The sequence below is a fragment of the Macaca nemestrina genome, chromosome 13, assembly GCF_043159975.1.
Source record: "Macaca nemestrina isolate mMacNem1 chromosome 13, mMacNem.hap1, whole genome shotgun sequence".
Classification (NCBI taxonomy): domain Eukaryota; kingdom Metazoa; phylum Chordata; class Mammalia; order Primates; family Cercopithecidae; genus Macaca; species Macaca nemestrina.
In genome coordinates this window covers 64,560,190-64,577,351 of record NC_092137.1, presented here as the reverse complement: position 1 = coordinate 64,577,351, position 17,162 = coordinate 64,560,190, and the positions used below count along the sequence as shown (strand labels likewise).

General features: G+C 44.8%; 1 long non-coding RNA gene across 7 annotated transcripts in view; it reads right to left on the bottom strand.

The window, feature by feature from the left end:
• LOC139357879 (uncharacterized) overlaps window positions 1-15,894 on the bottom strand; it is a 116,593-nt gene extending 100,699 nt beyond the window's left edge. For 2 of the 7 annotated variants that reach the window (XR_011611818.1, XR_011611820.1), the window contains exon 1: window positions 2,755-15,855. This is a non-coding gene — a long non-coding RNA (uncharacterized lncRNA). Of the gene's footprint in view, window positions 1-2,754 lie in introns of all 7 variants that reach the window. The other 5 variants (XR_011611815.1, XR_011611816.1, XR_011611819.1 and 2 more) reach the window with 5 other exon arrangements.
• Window positions 15,895-17,162: the final 1,268 nt, after the last annotated feature.

Below are 17,162 nucleotides of genomic sequence, written 5' to 3'. Positions count from 1 at the left end.
TCTTTAACAGAGAAGGGTAAGCAGAGGCTATTTCACAGAGAATAACAGTGAAGTCAAGCACTGTGATGTCTTAAAGGGAGCAGTACACCAATAAGTTAAACGAAATAATTAGAAGATTAAACTCTGTTTCTCAATGGACCTGAGCTCTTCTGCTCTATGAGTTTAGATCTTCATTTGGTGTCAGAATTGGATGGGACTCCAAGGCCATTCATGACTCTCAAAATAAAAACATAACAAAGGGGGTCCCAAATTCCTGTGATCAGACGACATATACTGTTCAATAATAATAAAGTAAGTGAGTAAAAGGGTGAATTAATAAGGGAAATGACCCAGTTGAGGAGAGATTACTCGGTGTTTGGAGGAGTACAGGCTGATGCTGTCTTCTCCTCCTCCCTGTCTCTTCCCAGGAAAAGGAAACAGTCCTTGAGCCCAAGAAGAAAATGGTAGTGGTTTAGGCTCCAGGAGACTCATAGGCTCTCAAGTAGTAGGGTAGCTGTTTCTTTGCAGATGTCTCAGTCTCAGAGGTGAATAGTTAGGTGATAAGCCAGAGGGCTTGGGGCCAGGAGAGATGTGGGAGCTCGATGCCAGGACCTGGGGCTATCAACCACTGCAAACACTGAACCTAAGCAAGGAATAGAAGCATCAGAGCAGTTTCTCTCTGAGTACTGGGACAATGAGCACATCACTGGGTAACCAGTGTGGAATGAAGACAAGGGAGCCTTGTCCGGAAAGTTTTGTTCTGTATAAAATCCCTAAGACCTTCTCATAACTTGAAGGGAATATTCCTGCCCCAATAACTAATAATACGTAGAAAGTAGAGGCTTAGGGTGAGATGTAAGTTGATTTAGAAAGTAATTTTGAGCAACTTTTGTGTCCAAATTTGGTATCTGCAAACACACACCTGCCACAATAGCCACTTTTTGTCTTAGCATTTACATGCCAGGCATGGAGCTGAAGTATTTATATGCATAATTCCTACAAAAACCATTGAAGTATGTATTACTATTGCTTTAGACTTAGATTTGCGGGGGAGCAGTGTCTGACACCCCACATCCTACAAGGCAAAAATGTTTTAAACCGTTGGAAATAAGGCAATGTGCAGATTTTGTTATGTAAGTAATGTAACATAAGTCACGTTGCTACTTATTCTTCGAGTGTGTAAAAACTGCAAGCTTTCCATTAAGATAAAATATAAAAACAAAGAAAAACAACAAATATTCTCATAGGAGAGGTTGAACAAGAATCAGCAGTATCCTGGGTTTTGAAATGACTGACCTGCTCAAAAGAAGCGAGCATTCAGAACCATGGACAGAGGCATGACCATGCAGGGGCAACCGCCCACCCCCCAGAATAAAAATGCATTTCAGTCATGCTACCCCTAGGATTATCTCCACTTTACAAATGAAGAAAATAGGCACAGAGAGATTAAGCAGCCGCCCAAGGTCACATTGCTGATAATGAAAGAGGTAGGAATAGAACTCAAATTCATCTGATCTCAAAGCCTATAAAATTTTACTGTTGAAGCCAATGTTTCCCCTCCCCCTCCTCCCTATGATGTTTTCATGGGTTTCGTTACAATTTGACCACTCTCCTTAAGATTATTCATTCTGTTAAGTCACATTCTCAATTAAAAAAAAAAAAAAAAAAAGAACTGCATCTGCATCTGGGCTGCTGAAATGGCATTCCAGATTTGAAGCAAGAGAAGCAAGTGCAGGAGCTGCACTGATATCCTTAAGATGTTCCCTTTTTCTTTCTTTGTTCCCCTTTAAGCCTAGAGCTGTGGAAGAAAGGTGGTGTTGCAGACACACAGAGCCACACTATCTTCAGCTTACTACTTCCAAAATGCTGTTTCAGAGCTGTTCCATCCCCCGCGCCTCCCCCTGAACCAGCCAGACGTCCTCCCGCCCACCTGCCATGTGCTGGCCATGTGCAGTAAGCTGCCTGTCCCTAGCACCTCTGTGGGGTGGCAACAGCTCTGTCCTATCAGCGATCAGCTGCAGAAACCCCACTGCTCATCAGCACCCCTGCATCTTGAGCTAGAAATAGCCCTAGAGTCTCCATTACCATGAAGAGCAGAATAAGGGAGGATGTGGATGATTTTTTTTTTTTTTAAAGCTATCTGGTACTAAATTGTTTTTCCGTTAGGCTTTGTGCATGAGTTCTCTCCAGCATCAATAGAGGCTATCCACATTTGGGCAAAGGAAGCTATACGCTGCCAGCCTGTACAAAGAGCTGGGCAGGCAGGCTAACAGCCCGGTTACCTGCTGCTTCAACCTCCATCTTCAGGGCAGCAGAGTGGCTCTTTGCCTCTTGCTGACAGCTTTGATCTTAGAAGACCTCTTACAAATCTTTCCTGCTTTTGCTAGGAGTCACCCTTTGTCACTCTGAGAACTGCATGTGTGGGAGCAGGGCTTAGAGGTGTGGGGGTGTGAAGGGGCAATCACGGTTCACAGAGTGAGGCCATCACACTGGGCAAAACCCCAACCCACAGCTTTCTGATTGAATGCAAAGTGCAGGTGCTCTCCACACCCTCCCTCATTACTTTGTCAGTCTTAAGAACCTGGGGACTTCTCACTGGGCCACCTCTGGTCCTTAGGCCACCTTTGACACAACCTCTTGCCAGCGTTCATGGCTTGGAAGCAGAGCCTGGCTAGATTTCAGCCCCTACTTGCCCCCATGGCTGGGTGCCCTTGTGCAAGGCAATCCCACACAGCTGTGCATGCAGCCCCTTGTCCCCTTGTCCTCTTTGTCTACCTCCTCCTGCTGGTGTCAAGATGGTCATTTCTCACATCCACATCTGCTTTCTACACTCTGTTTCCTCGAGGTCAATGAATCAGCTGCATTTTCTGTACTCTCTCTCCTGAGCAGCTTTATTCTGAGAGCTACCAGGAAGGGAAGGTCCCTAGAAACGGAGGATCTACATCACAGGGAGGATTCTTGGTTACCGAGTTCTAGTAGCTCAGGCATCTGTCACAGAACCTGCAGTTGCCATATACTGTGGACCATTCTGAAGGACATAAGCCGCCTACGGTCCAAATTATTGCCTGGTGGTCCTACGAAGACATCTTTTTCGGGGCTAGACTGTAACATAAGTAAAAACAGAAAGAAAACAAGAAAAACAAAAACGCCTTGAATAGACTAAAAGTCCTTCATTAATAATTTGTTCACCAAATATGTATGAAGTGCCTATTGTGTGCCAGGAACCCTAGCAGGTTCTAGGATACAAGAATGAACAGCAGCAGCAGCAACAACAACAACAACAACAACAACAAAACCCATGAATCCTGTCCTTATAAAATTGATATAATGGGAAAGAGAGATTAAACAAAAACAAATCCCACAAATGCATACAATTACAAGCCGTAAACGTTCTGTGAATGAGAAGCGCTCACTGCCCTTTGAGGACAGGGAGTGTCTCATCTGTCTTGGCCTCTCTAATGCCTGTTGCTCAGTAGGTACTAAATAAATTTTTGTAGAATCACTGGGTAGATGGGTGGCTACATGAAATGAAGAATGATTGCACAGCATAAGAATCATCTAAAGGCACATCATTTACAAGAGGTTGTGAGGACTGAGAGCCTTTAGTCCTGAGTAACTTTCTCACCATGGTCATTAATTTTACTTGTAACCTCAGACTATCAAAGCTCTCTGCAGGTCAGCTGTAATTGAGAGTGCTATACAGAGGCCCAGGCATGCAGCATCTCCTCACCAGAACTTGTTTGCTTCTCTCTGAAATTCTTGAACTGGAAGTATCTTCCTGAAAATCAAGTAGTTTTCTTATTTTTTATTTTTTTAGAGACAGGGTCTCGCTCTATTGCTCAGGCTAGAGTGCAGTGGGGCAATCGTGGCTCACTGCAGCCTCTAACTTCTGGGTTCAAGCCATCCTCCTGCCTCAGCCTCCCAGGTAGCTGGGACTACAGAGACCTGCCACCATGCCCAGCTAAAATTAAGTAATTTAAATAGTCCATCAATGAGGTGGAGTAAAACCTGCTGCAGGTGCTGTGGGATTTTTTCCACACTTAGTTTTCATAGCATTCTTTGGGGTTTTCCTCTGGGCTTTACAGCATTGTGGTCATCTCTGAAGCTTTGACCTCCTACTTGTCTTGGTTGAGGACATGCACTAAAAAGAACTCAAATAAAAGTGGGAATTACAAGGAAAGAGGCGGGAATCTCATAGGAACCAGTTTAAAAGTAGAGGTATTATGTACCCTGAAAATATATACATCTATTACATACTGATAAAACATAAGTAAATAGGCTGGCAAGGTGGCTTATGCCTGTAATCCCTGTACTTTGGGAGGCCAAGGTGGGCGGATCACTTGAGGTCAGGATTTTGAGACCAGCCTGGCCAACATGGCAAAACCCCATCTCTACTAAAAATACAAAAATTAGCCAGGCATGGTGGCCCACACCTGTACTCCTGGCTACTCAGGAGGCTGACGCAGGAGAATCACTTGAACTTGGGAGGCAGAGGTTGTAATGAGCCGAGATCATGCCAGCCTAGGCAACAGAGCAGGATTCCATCTCAAAAAAAAAAAAAAAAAAAGAAAGAAAAGAAAAAGAGAAAAACAAAGTAAATAAACAGCAACAACAAAAACAACAACAAAAAAGGAAGAACATTGTTTCTCCCTCTTTCTCTCTCTCTGTCTTACCCACACTCTGAAACCATGACATTTCTTGTCTTTTATTTACTCCGCTTTTCTTCCCCATCTTCTCTTCAGCTGACTTTCTCTGCAAGACTCTTGCTTTGGCTCTCCCAAAACTTGGGCTTGCACAAGGCTCTGGCTTGCCATGGGCCCAACTCTAGCTTCAATTCCTCATGACTGGATTAGTCAAGACTCCCTGGGATATAGAGTCAAGACTCTCTGGGTTGATACACACTCAAACCAAACTAGCATCACCAAAGATAAAATAATTCAGGTTGGGCGCCGTGGCTTATGCCTGTAATCCTAGAACTTTGGGAGGCTGAGGCGGGTGGATCATTTGAGGTCAGGAGTTCAAGACCAGCCTGGCCAACATGGTGAAACCCCGTCTCTACTAAAAATACAAAAATTAGTCAGGCGTGGTGGTGCATGCCTGTAATGCCAGCTACTTGGGAGGCTGAGGCAGGAGAATAGCTTGAGCCTGGGAGGCAGAGGTTGCAGTGAGCCGAGATCACACCACTGCACTCCAGTCTGGGCTACAGACTGAGACCCTGTCTCAAAAAAATAAAATAAAAATAATAAAATAATTCAATCACATAATTGAAAAAGTCTAAAGATATATAGCTGTAGCCACAACTGAATATTTCATCATTAAATAATATGAGCCATCTCTCTGTGCATGTGTGTGTCTCTCTGTCTATCATTCTCACCCTGCTTTTATCAATATTGCCTGATGGCAACAAGGCAACCAGCAGCTATAGACTTACATTGCTCCTCCTCTCGATTTATAATCCCAGAGGAAGAGAAACTATTTTCCCCAGTAGTCCTGGCTACAATCTAGGGGACTCTGGTTGGCCCAGTTTTGGTCATGAGACTACAGTTGAACCAATCACTGAAACCAGAAAAGTGGAGTTCATTAATTGACCAGGACTGTGTCACATGTCTACCTCTGAAATTATTCTAGGGTCAGCTCCTCTAGAATCACAAGGCTAAGTGCTTTGTAGTTCAAATTTTCAAGAGATTCTGATTGGCCCAGTTTTGGTCAGATGTCTACCCTCAGTTCAATCAACTGTGGCCAGGAAAGCAAGGTTATCTAGTACAAATATGGTTATCTAGACCCACTTCTTTATGATGGACTGTGAATGGGGTACAGATTCTCTTAGGGGGTTATGGGTGGTGGGGTAATATCAACTGAAAAAAGTTAAATGTACCTTCCTCAGGCTGATACCTTTATTTTAGTTCTTTTTTTTTTTTTGAGACAGGGTCTCGTTCTGTCTCCCAGGCTGGAGTGCAGTGGCATGAACATGGCTCATTGCAGCCTCAACCTCCTGGATTCAAGCAATCCTCCCACCTCAACCTCCCCAGAAGCTGAGACTATAGGCATACACCACCATGCCTGGCCAGACACCTTCGTTTGAAAGAGACATATTAAAATTTTTAAGACATAAAAAATTATTGGGCAGTTCAGACTTTATAGACCCATGCAATTTTTGGGACAGAAAAAGGCTGTCGAGATTATCTAGTAAGAACCTCCTCTTTTGACAAATGAGGAAACTGAGGCTCTGGAGGATTTGGGTGGCTTGTCCAAGTTTTATACCTCTTTTGTTGTAAAGCCTGACACAAACCTTAAATCTTGATTCCCACACCAAGATTTGCCTAACACATCAGGATGCTTAGCCAAAGGCTTTTGACATCAGCTCAGCTTCTCCATGGCAGGATTACTTCAAGCTTCCTTGTTTTCCTCCATGGGGACCACTAGACCCATTCATTGCAAATAGTTGCTTGCTAGAGGGAATTCAGTTTAATGCAAGTAATTACTGGGGATTACCTCCATATCTGGCAATGGGTTGTGTGCCGATGGTACACCAACAAAGAGTATTTAGTATGCTTTGGTTGAATGGAGGTTAGAAAACCATGGTCCCTGCCTTCAAAGAGCTTATAATCAGTTTGGGAAGAAAAGACTTTGATACTTGTAGTGAATATAAATAATAGAAGACAATATTTAATTAAGTACTAAGTTGAATATTAAACACTATTTGTACATTTTTTTGACTCATTTTTCTACCTTTAATTACAGTCATTTCTTTTAGAATCTTCCCTCCCTTGGCTTAGGCTGTTCTCACAGGGCCAAGTGCAGAGGCCAGTTCCCATTGATTCTTGGCACTTGAAGACACACCTATGTCCCTTGGGAGCACACCCCCATGAGTTGGAAGCTCTGGAGGTCCCTGCTGAATCAGAGTCCTGTGGGACACTCCTTTCTCCATCACTGCAGTCAGCTGGTCAGCTAGCTCCTCCCAGAACACTGCATTGTGAATGAGGCCTCAAAGGTAGGGTTTGCTGTTGCTGTCATTGCTGGACAAAATGAGACTGGCCTCTGAAAGCTAAAATGGCAAGAAACACTTCTACTGCTGAGGATGTGGGGGACGACTGAATGAAATAAAAGAGGGAGTCCTCCAGACCTCCAACCCCTGTGAACAGTGTATGGATTAGAAGACTCATGACTCAAATCCCAAATAAAGGATGTTTTGAACATTCTTCCAGGTGATCCTGCCCAGCTAAAATAAACAATGGTACCCATATCTTCCTCTAATTGCCATTAGATTTGCCTGATTCCCCAGGCAAGGGTGAGAGAAAACCCCAGGAAAAGGGGTAAGAAAAGGGAAGACAAAATTCCTATTTTGTTGCACACATAACCAGGGCATACCACTTCTTCCAATGTGCAAAGTGTGGACTACCAGAACTGGTTTCTCAGTGACTACCTTGCCAAGGTGGATGGCTGCTGCCTGCAGAACCTTGGCAAAGGAGTGGGTGCATAAACGTTTTGTTTGTTTGTTTGAGACAGAGTCTCACTCTGTCACCCAGGCTGGAGTGCAGTGGCATGATCTTGGCTCACTGCAACCTCCGCCTCCTGGGTTCAAGCAATTCTTGCCCTCAGCCTCCTGAGTAGCTGGGATTACAGGCACCCACCACCATGCCTGGCTAATTTTTGTATTTTTAGCAGAGACGGGGTTTTGCCATCTTGGCCAGGCTGGTCTTGAACTCCTGACCTCGTAAACCACCTGCCTCGGCCTCCCAAAGTGCTGGGATTATAGGCGTGAGCCACCACGCCTGGCCCATATATGTTACAGAATGTCTACCACCATCTCACACAACCTGCATTACAGCCACCCAGGCTTTCAGTCTTCCGATATGCCATGTCCCTCCCACATGTCATCTTTGCATATGCCACCTCTTCCTCCCCACTTTCTACCCTCTTCACCTAGGAACTTCTACTGCTCTCTTACATCTTAGTTTACATATCACTCCTCAGGCAAAGTTTCTGTCTGATAGACACCATGGCACCCTCTCCTCAGCACCTCACACCATCGCAGTTTTCCATTTGTTTGATCATTGTCTGTCCCTTTAGAATGTAAAGTTCCACAAGGGCAGTACCAATATCAGTTTTCTCTCTCATGGCATTCCATGCCCAGCACAGTGCCTGGTACTTTGGAGGCCCTCAGTAAATATTTGCTGAAGTTTCATGAACTTGACCTGGAGGATGGGAGGCTAAGAAGGCAGCCAGTATTGAGGGATCGAGGTGAGGCTGAAGCTGAGAGACAAAGTGTGCAGAGCCGAAAGTCAACTCAGGATATGGGAGAATGGGGACAGAGCCAGAAGCCAGAGAAGGGGGCCCAGTGTTTAGTACAAAATGGAGGAGTGCCAAGGCAGCTCTGGGGAGCCAAAAATGCAGGGCAAATGGAGACTGCAAGGCTAGGCAAGGAAGTGGGAGGGGTCCATACCAATGCAGGACCCCAGAGCTGCTGCCCAAAGCAGGTTTCTACAGGCCTGGGTAAGCAGACCACACTTAACCAGCTAAGATGAAAGAGTGGGTAGAATGTGATTAAGAGAACTTCCGGAGCAGTGACTCTCAATCCCGGCTGGACATTTGAATCATTGGGAGCATTTTTTAAAATACAAAAGCCCATGTCCAGAAATTCTGACTTCTGTTTTTATCCTAAAGGCAAGAAGCAATTGAAGGTTTTAAGATGTGTGTGCATGTGTGTGTGTGTGTGTGTGTTGCGTGTGTATGATGACGATGACAATAATGTTTGTGTGGATAACACACGGGGGAGACCAGTTAGAATGGTATTATGCATGGGACTCAAGAATAAGTGTTTTATAAAAGCATCCTATGCATTTTAAATATGCACTAGGGTTGGGAACCACTGTTCTAAAAAAATAGTCTTTAATCTTGGCTGCGTATTGCATTTGCCTGCGGAGCTGTAAAAACTACAGATGCCTGACCCTTACTCCCAGAAATTCTGATTTAATTGGTCAAGTATGGCCTGTGCATAGGGATTTTTCAGAGCTCCTCCAGATTTTTCTGATGTGCAGGCAGGGTTGAGAACCACTGCTAACGCTATTTAGGCTACTGCAAGTCTGTGGACCAGCAGGATAGACAACATCTGGGAACTCAGACATGCAAATTCATGGGCTACTGAATCAGAAACTCTTGGTGGTGGGGCTATCCAGGTGATTTTGGCACCTGCTACAGTTTTAGAACCATAATTCCGAGAGATAAAGTAATAATTTCAAATTGGGAACCCAGATTCCCACTAAGGAATCTGGTCCGCTGAATGTTTTACAGGCTTCGGAGTTAACTCGCTTCCCTAACCTAGTGTGTAACTTTGGCTTCCAATCAAACAGACTGAGGATGAATAACAATAGCTTCTCCTCTGTGAGACCCACCTTCCTCCATCTTGGGGCACATCCGGTTGGAGCAGAGGCTTGACATTTTTCTCACGGTCTTTCTGATCTCTCACTCTGGCAGGATATCTGCCAGAGGCTACATTACCTCCTACCCAAGGCCTGACTTCCAGATGTTTTCCATATGAAACAGAGAAGAGGGGGCAGAGAGAGCAGGGAATTGGGGAATGGAACAACCCAAGAACTAAGGAAGCAAACACTGCCTGCTCACAGGAAGTGGGTCTTCTCTTGGTGGATCAAATGCCCAGAGCATGACCTGGGGAAGTGGGGGAGGCCACTTTGGTTGACTTAAGGAAGAATTCTCCCCACGGGTGCATTTCTCTGGCTCCCTCTCCTATGTAATAATGTGCAACCACAGTCATGATTTGCCCTCAATGCATCCAACATTTTTCTCCCCAGCTTGTGACTCCCCAGCCAGGCATTAGACAGATGGCCAAGCTGTCATAAGGGTGAAGGTTTTGGCAATAAAATGAGGGTCTAACATCTCACACGAATAAAATCAAGGCTAGGCTTGACCTCTGTCCTGCTTTGTTGGATTTTCAGGTGTTGTTCGGGAGCATCTGTGAGTGTGCTTCATGCTAGAGGGCAGAGGCTCCACTTGAGTGTCTTATATGGGGCAGGAAGAAGTTTTGTGTCTTTATCATTACCTTCCCTTAGCAGGAAGAAGTCCTTCAGTGAGGCAGAATAAAGACTGATACTTTGTTAGCACAATAATGGGGTCATAATAATGGGGGGTCATACGTTTCTGTGAGGGGATAATAGAGATATTATTTTGATGTTTGTTCTTGCTATGTTTTTCCCTTCTCCATTCCAAGAAGGTAGCTAGGTCCTTTTAGATTCCTTCTGCCAGAAAAATTACCCAAAGCTTGGAAATGGGCAAAAGAAAATAAGTACTAGGTGTTATTTTAGGACAGTGCTAGGGGTGACTTCCTACTTGCTAAGGCTATTTTACAACTCTATAGAGGTAAGGTTAACTTATAGATTTTTATTCAGTAGAGATGCAAATAATTTCTATTCAGTGCAACAGAGAAACCCAAAAGCTGTGGTTTATGGCCCTGTTGGACATTAACTAGTTTTGTATTAACCCAACAATTTACTAAGTTGCATACATATACTACATTCTCAAATACTCTTTGAACCAGTTTTAACATCTTACTGTTTCCCTCATTCATGGGAGTTAAATACAATCTTTGACATGTGTTCATTTTATATTTACATGAGAGTCATACTCTTTAGCCTTCAAGCATGGTTTATGTTATAGACAACCTCTCTGTCTGGCTTTTGTTTTTCAAAAGGCTGAGCTTCTTGACAGGTTTATGCGACATGGGGAGGAAAAGAAAGCAGAAGCAGCAAGACAGAATGAGGGAGGTTTCCCAAGACTGGGAAGGTGATGGGCCCATAGGTCCTAAAGGTCAGGTTGACTCCTGGTCTGCTCTCTTGCAGAGTCCTGAGAAAGTAGCAGGGTTTCCAGAGGGGGAATGGCTGAATGGGGCCCCTTGGAGTCTGGGAACGCAATAGGAGGCTGCATCCCAAGCATAGCGCTCCCAGCCTCCACAAAGATCCAAGTATACAGTAGCCACTCTAATTAAAGTTACTGGATTGAAGGGGCCATGGGAGGTTGGAAAATGGGCTTTTGAAGAGAGACCAGAGGGAGTTAAAGACCTGTGGGTCTTTGTTCTGCACAAGATACGTGGGACCCTCACGCCACCCTGGACGTAGTAAGACTCCCCCAATAATGACTCAAATTTCCCACCAACCCAGTGTGTTGGGGACTTACAATCAATGTAAATGAAGCAAATCGATGCATCATTTCTCACACATCCAAGATAGTGGAATAAGATTCCTGCCTGTCCCAGAGGCCATTATCCTAAGCAAATGAACGCAGAAATAGAAAACCAAATACTGAATGTTCTCTCTTATAAGAAGGAGCTCGACATTGGGTACTCATGGACGTAAAGATGGCAACAATAGACACTGGAAACTACTAGAGTGGGAAGTGGTGGGGACAAGGGACAAAAATCTAACTATTGGGTACTATGCTCAGTACCTGGGTGACAAGATTAATGGTATCCCAAATTTCAGCATGATGTAATACACCCAGGCAACAAACCTGCACATTTACCCTGTGAATCCACAATAAAAGTTGAAATTATTTTAAAATTGCCTGCCAATTAGCAAGAGAAAGGTTTACTCATCTCATGGATGTTCCATTTGGAGATGTCTGAAACACCCAAGCACTTTCCATGAAGAAAAGCACAGAGCAGCTCAGCTCCAAGGGAAGTGTCCTTAGTCCCCAGGGACACCCACTGACAATGCTTGAAAAATAACTGTCACCTCCCTGGGGAGCAACAACTTATATGCTGAAAGGTGGGATCAATCAAATGTGAGGTCAAACTAATCACACACTAGGATTATCTGAAGTGATGCTTCAATAATCCTGACTCCCCTGACTAGAAATATCAACCTCAGCACCTAACTTTCCTCCAGCATAGCTTCATTCTTTCAAGTCTTCAGATATTCAGATTTTAGTACATACATTCCTGGGAAGCCATAAACCCTAAGTTGGTGTTTCTCAGGTGTGTTCAGTAAGTACGCCTGCATCAGAATTACCTGGGGAACTTGATAAAAAGTGTATTCCTGCTGGGACCCAGAGGCAGAGGTTGCAGTTAGTCAAGATCGTGCCACTGCACTCCAGCCTGAGCGACAGAGTAAAACTCCAATAATAATAAAAAAAAAAGTATATTCCTGGACCTTTCCCCACACCTATTGAATCAGATCCTCTGGGGATGAGGAGGAGGGCAGGGTATCTGTATTTTTGACATATGTTCCAGGCAATTCTGATATCTTCTAAAGTCTGAGAACACCTGGGCTGGGGTTAAGGGTAGGGCAACAATTTGACAATAAACATGTAGGGCCGAGGTTTCTATCCTGGGGTGGCCTCCTGTGGATATGTGACTCCCGCACAGAATGAAGGGTTTGTATGTATGCTTTTGTATATATTTTTCAGGGAAGAGAGGTCTTAACTCCCATCGGGTCCTCTAAAGCCTTGCTATTCAGAGCGTGGTCAGAGCAACAGCAGCATCAGCAGCATCTATTAGAAACGGAGCTTGTTAGAAATGCTGACTCTCAGGCACCGCCCCAGACCTCCTGACTCAGAGTTTGCGTTTTAACACAATCCCCCATGATTCTCTTGCACATTACAGTTTGAACAGCACTGATCTGAGAGAGGGGTAGGGTGATAGGAGGGAAGAAAGGAGGTCTCAGAGGTGAAAAAAAGTACAGATAATGAAAGGTCCAAATCTACCAATTCCTCATTCAGCTAAGGACACTGAATAATTGTGTGTGCATCCACAGGAGAATGAATGAGACACCCTTTCCAGAGCTTTTGCAATTCCAGGAACCCAAGGCTGCTCCTGTCTGTGACTCTATGGCTCAGCTAGCCCCGACCTCTCACAGGGCAGCCAGGGCTGTCCCCTGCTCGCTTGCTTGAGGCTGTCTATGGGGGTGAGGTCAGCGTGAAGCCAGAGTGAAGATACCCCTTGGCTCCCAGGTCTCCCTGGCTCTCCTTCTTGGGCAGCCAGCAACTGTGCCCATCTGCTCCTGTGTAAGGGCCACCAAGAGGAGGGGGATTCCTCTAGATGGCAGCAGGGGTAGTCGCTCAGAGAGGCAGGCCTGAAAGGTAGTAAAAGAAATGCGTTAAACTGCACCCCCATCCCTTTGGTCGCAGATGATGTAGTAGAGAGAAACAGGGGAAGCGGGGGTGGCACCTGCCAACCCTTCCTCCAGGCTCCTACTGAGTTTGCTCGGCTCTGAAGTTGGTCCTGGCTGCCCTCCTGCTGTTCAGTGCTCACCCACATGGTCCTTCCTCTCCAACAATGCTGCCAGAAGACTTGCCACTCTGCTCCCAATATGTGCCTGGCTGGGGGCCAGGGACTGGCTGCCGACCCACTGACTACCACTGAGCCAGACCCATGGCTTCCCCTCCTAGAGCTGCAGCTGGCATTTCCTCTCTGCCCCTGGCCCCTTTGGGCTGCAAAGGAGCCCTCTGGCTTGTCTTAATCTGGGCATGGCGGGGGGTTGCTCTTGGGGTGGGCTTCAAAACCTTCTTTGCTCCATTTTGTATGTCAACACCCCCCACACCTGCTCTCTCCCTTCCTCTTCTCTCTGTGTTCATCTCTGATTCCTTTTGTTATTTCTCCCCATCCCACCCCTTCAATCCATTGTTCCCATCTACACGTAGATATATGTCAGGATCATGCCTCTCTGACATATCCTCCTTTAACCTCATATACCCTCCTAGCTACTGCCCTAGTTTCTCTCTCCTAACAGTAAAACTTCTTGGAACAATCATCTTCACATATTCTCTCTTATTCCTGCCTTCCATTAATTCCTTTACTCACTGCAACTTGACTTCTATCTGCACTGCTCCACACAAACTGCTGGAATCAAGGACCTGTGTTGTAAATCCAGCAGACTCTCCAGTCTTTACGTGCTTGACTCCTCAACGGAATCAGACACAGCGACATGTGCTCTGTCCTGAAACGCTCCCATCTCCCTCTCCTGTGGCATCCCGGACACCCTGTTTCCTTTCTAGCTCCTTAGCTGCTTGTGGCAGTGTCTCTTTTTCTATCTGATCCATAAATGTTGCAATTTATCTGCACTCAGCTCTTCTTCCTGCCTTCTGTTCCTCAAATTTAGGGCCTAAATTATTTCATTACAGAAAAATGAAGTCGTTTTTTTCTAACACATTTCAGTGTGGACTGGGATTCATCGCTAAAGGACAGGCAAACATAGATCTTTCATCTCAAACCATGATAAGTGCTTGGAAGGAAAAATTTAAACAGAAAGACTGGGGAAGAGCCTAACCCAGCCTAATTCACACTGGGGTAGGGGTAGGGAGGCCTCCCTAAGGAAGCGACATTGGCGCTGAGACCTGAAGGAGGAGGGGAAGTTGCACAGGTGCAGGGTCAGAGGAGAAGCAAAAGCAAAAGCATATGAAACAAAACAAGAAGTGGTAAAGGCTCACACAGATGACACACATATTCCTACCTTCAACCCAGACCTCTTCTCTATGCTGTCGATTACTTATCTACCAACCCTTCCTACCTTCTTCACATTTCCATTCCGGCATCACTCAGGCATCTCAAAAAGTCTGAATTTCCTCACAGGCACTTGTTTTCTCCCCAGACTTCCCCTGCTGTGTAAATGGCTTCATTTTCCCACCAGTTGTTCAAATAGAAACCTGAGAGTTCTTACCAACTCCTCCTTTCCCTCACTCCCCACATCCAACCCAATAGTGAGACCTCTTCCTTCTACCACTAAAATATATCAAGAACCCGTCCACTTGCTCCGCTGCCCCCAGACTGGTTTCAGCCACCATCTGCTCTCAACTGGAAGACTGCAGTAGCCCTTCAACTGCACTCCTAACCTTTGCCCAGGACACCCCCCAACCCCATGCAACAATTAATGTGATCTTTAAAGAAGAGGAACTGCTTAAAAATTCTGAAACAGCTTCCCATGTCACTTAAATACAAATCCCCTGACCCACACTACACAGTCCTGTGTGATATGGCCCCTGCCTGTCCTTCCAGCCTCACCTGGGCTGCCTTCCCCTCGCTCACTGGATTAAACTCTTGCAGCCATCTTTCAGTTCCTCAAAGCCTTCCCTCTCTTGCAGGTTACTTCTCACAATTCAGATGACTAACGCCTATGTTTTTCTCTAAAGCATTGAGTTCCCATTCTATGGAGTGGTAGAAACGTATCTCAGCCAGCTTGGACTTTCTTTCCTTCTCTGGCATAGCCTAACTTTCTCGACAGTCAAGTTGTGCCAGGTCATTAGGTTGGTGAAGGCCTGTCAGTCTTGAGTCACCTGTCCACAAGGGTGTCCACTGAGACATCTTTTGTTCTCCTAATTGTAGGTCACTGAGGCACATAGATCACCACTCAGATGAGTTCCTGGTGTCTGTGCCCCTTCACAAATGGTGGGCAATCTCCTTACGGTTTTCATGTCTCACTTGTGAGCCAGGACTCTGCCTGGCTGTGTAGGAATACTTTGTTCAGACCCATTGCACAGCTATTTCCCAACCCCACTCCCCACTGGACCTTGGGACAGATGATACCTTTGGTCTCCTCCTGTCCCCTCTACCTCTCCTTCCACGGGCCTAGGAGATCTTTTCTAGTCCAGGGGAGACCGTGCTCTCCTCAATCCCCATATCCCCCAAATATTTTGGCTATGACTGGAGTCCTCTACAGTTCCTGGAGGGCTTTTAGCCTTTTAGGGACCAGAGCTAGGAAGATTCATTTCTTTCTGTTACATTCACCTTAAAGCAATGGGCACTGAGTGCCAAGCAGCTTGGCCTGAGGGATGGGCAAAGGGGAGAAATAACAGGAAACTAGGACATCAGTAAACATTCAGAAATACTGTATTATCCCACCCCATTTGTTCAATGCCCACCTCTCCCACTGTGTTAGTTAGGGTTCTCCAGAAAATGTTATATATATTTATGTATAATTATATATTATTACAATTATACATATATAATATACAATAATATACAACATATACAATATACAACACATTATTGTATATTATATATGTATAATTATGTATGTATAATTATATATTATATGTAATATATTATACATTATATATTTTATATATATAAAAAAGGCTAAAAAATCACATCTAAAAAATACCTTCACAGCAATATCTAAACTAGTTTTTGATCAGATATCTGGGCACCATGGCCTGGCCAGGTTGACACATAAAATTTACCATCATACCCAGTAATTAAACTCCGTAAGGGTGAGACTGGTGGGGGGTGTTATTTGTTTATTTGTTTGTTTGTTTGTTTTACTGTTGTATGTCCACAATTGCACTTAAGTCTGGCACATACCTGGAGTTATCTTGTTGGTGTCTCTACCCACAGTGAGGCCCTCTTTACCTTGGTCCAGGTTTTTCATGTTCTCATCAACAGCTTTCTTTCATGCCTGATTTTGTTCTTACAATCCATTTCTCAAGATTATTTCTCATGCGTTGTATAGGTTTACAAAAGTTTCACTCTCCCCCAACCGCACCATCCAAATAACCTACAAGCCTAACTAGTAAAGTGCTTTGGGGAGAGTTCACATGCTTTTTGTATCATCATTACACCTACCGTGGGACTCACTAAACATTTATTGGTGAATTAACTCATTGATTCCTCCTTTTGTCTTATCCTTGTGTTTCCTTTATGTAAAGCCAGATTAAGACCTTTAGGGATCCTAAAGCCCCACATAATTTAAAATAAAATAATTACTCAATCATAACATAAGTTTAAGAAACTCTTGTAAGTTAGTTTTCTCCAATGATGACTGTTTTGATACTTTGTCTGAGATACCAAACTCTTTCCAAAATTTATTTCTTGCAGGGAAGAGGAAGAGGTTAGCATTTGCTTTGCTGGTGGCTGGATCCCAGGCTTATTCTGCATTGTGTGTGATCTCATAGCGCCTTCCCTCTGGGTGGCAGAGGGTCATGGGAAAGCTGGGCAGCAGCTTATCCCAACTGCTTATGGTAGCCATAGCCGTGGCATTCCTAGGAGGCCAGCCAGGCAGTTGCCTTGTCCTCACCATGCTTTCAAACAACCCAGATGGTCAGTTGCACAGTGTGTGCCCCTTCACAAGTGGTGGGCAACTTCTTCTAGTTGCAACTTTGGAACCACAGTTGCACAAGTGCAGCTCGCATCCTCACATCTCTTCTATACAAAGTGGAATATTATTTGTATAGCAGTCAAT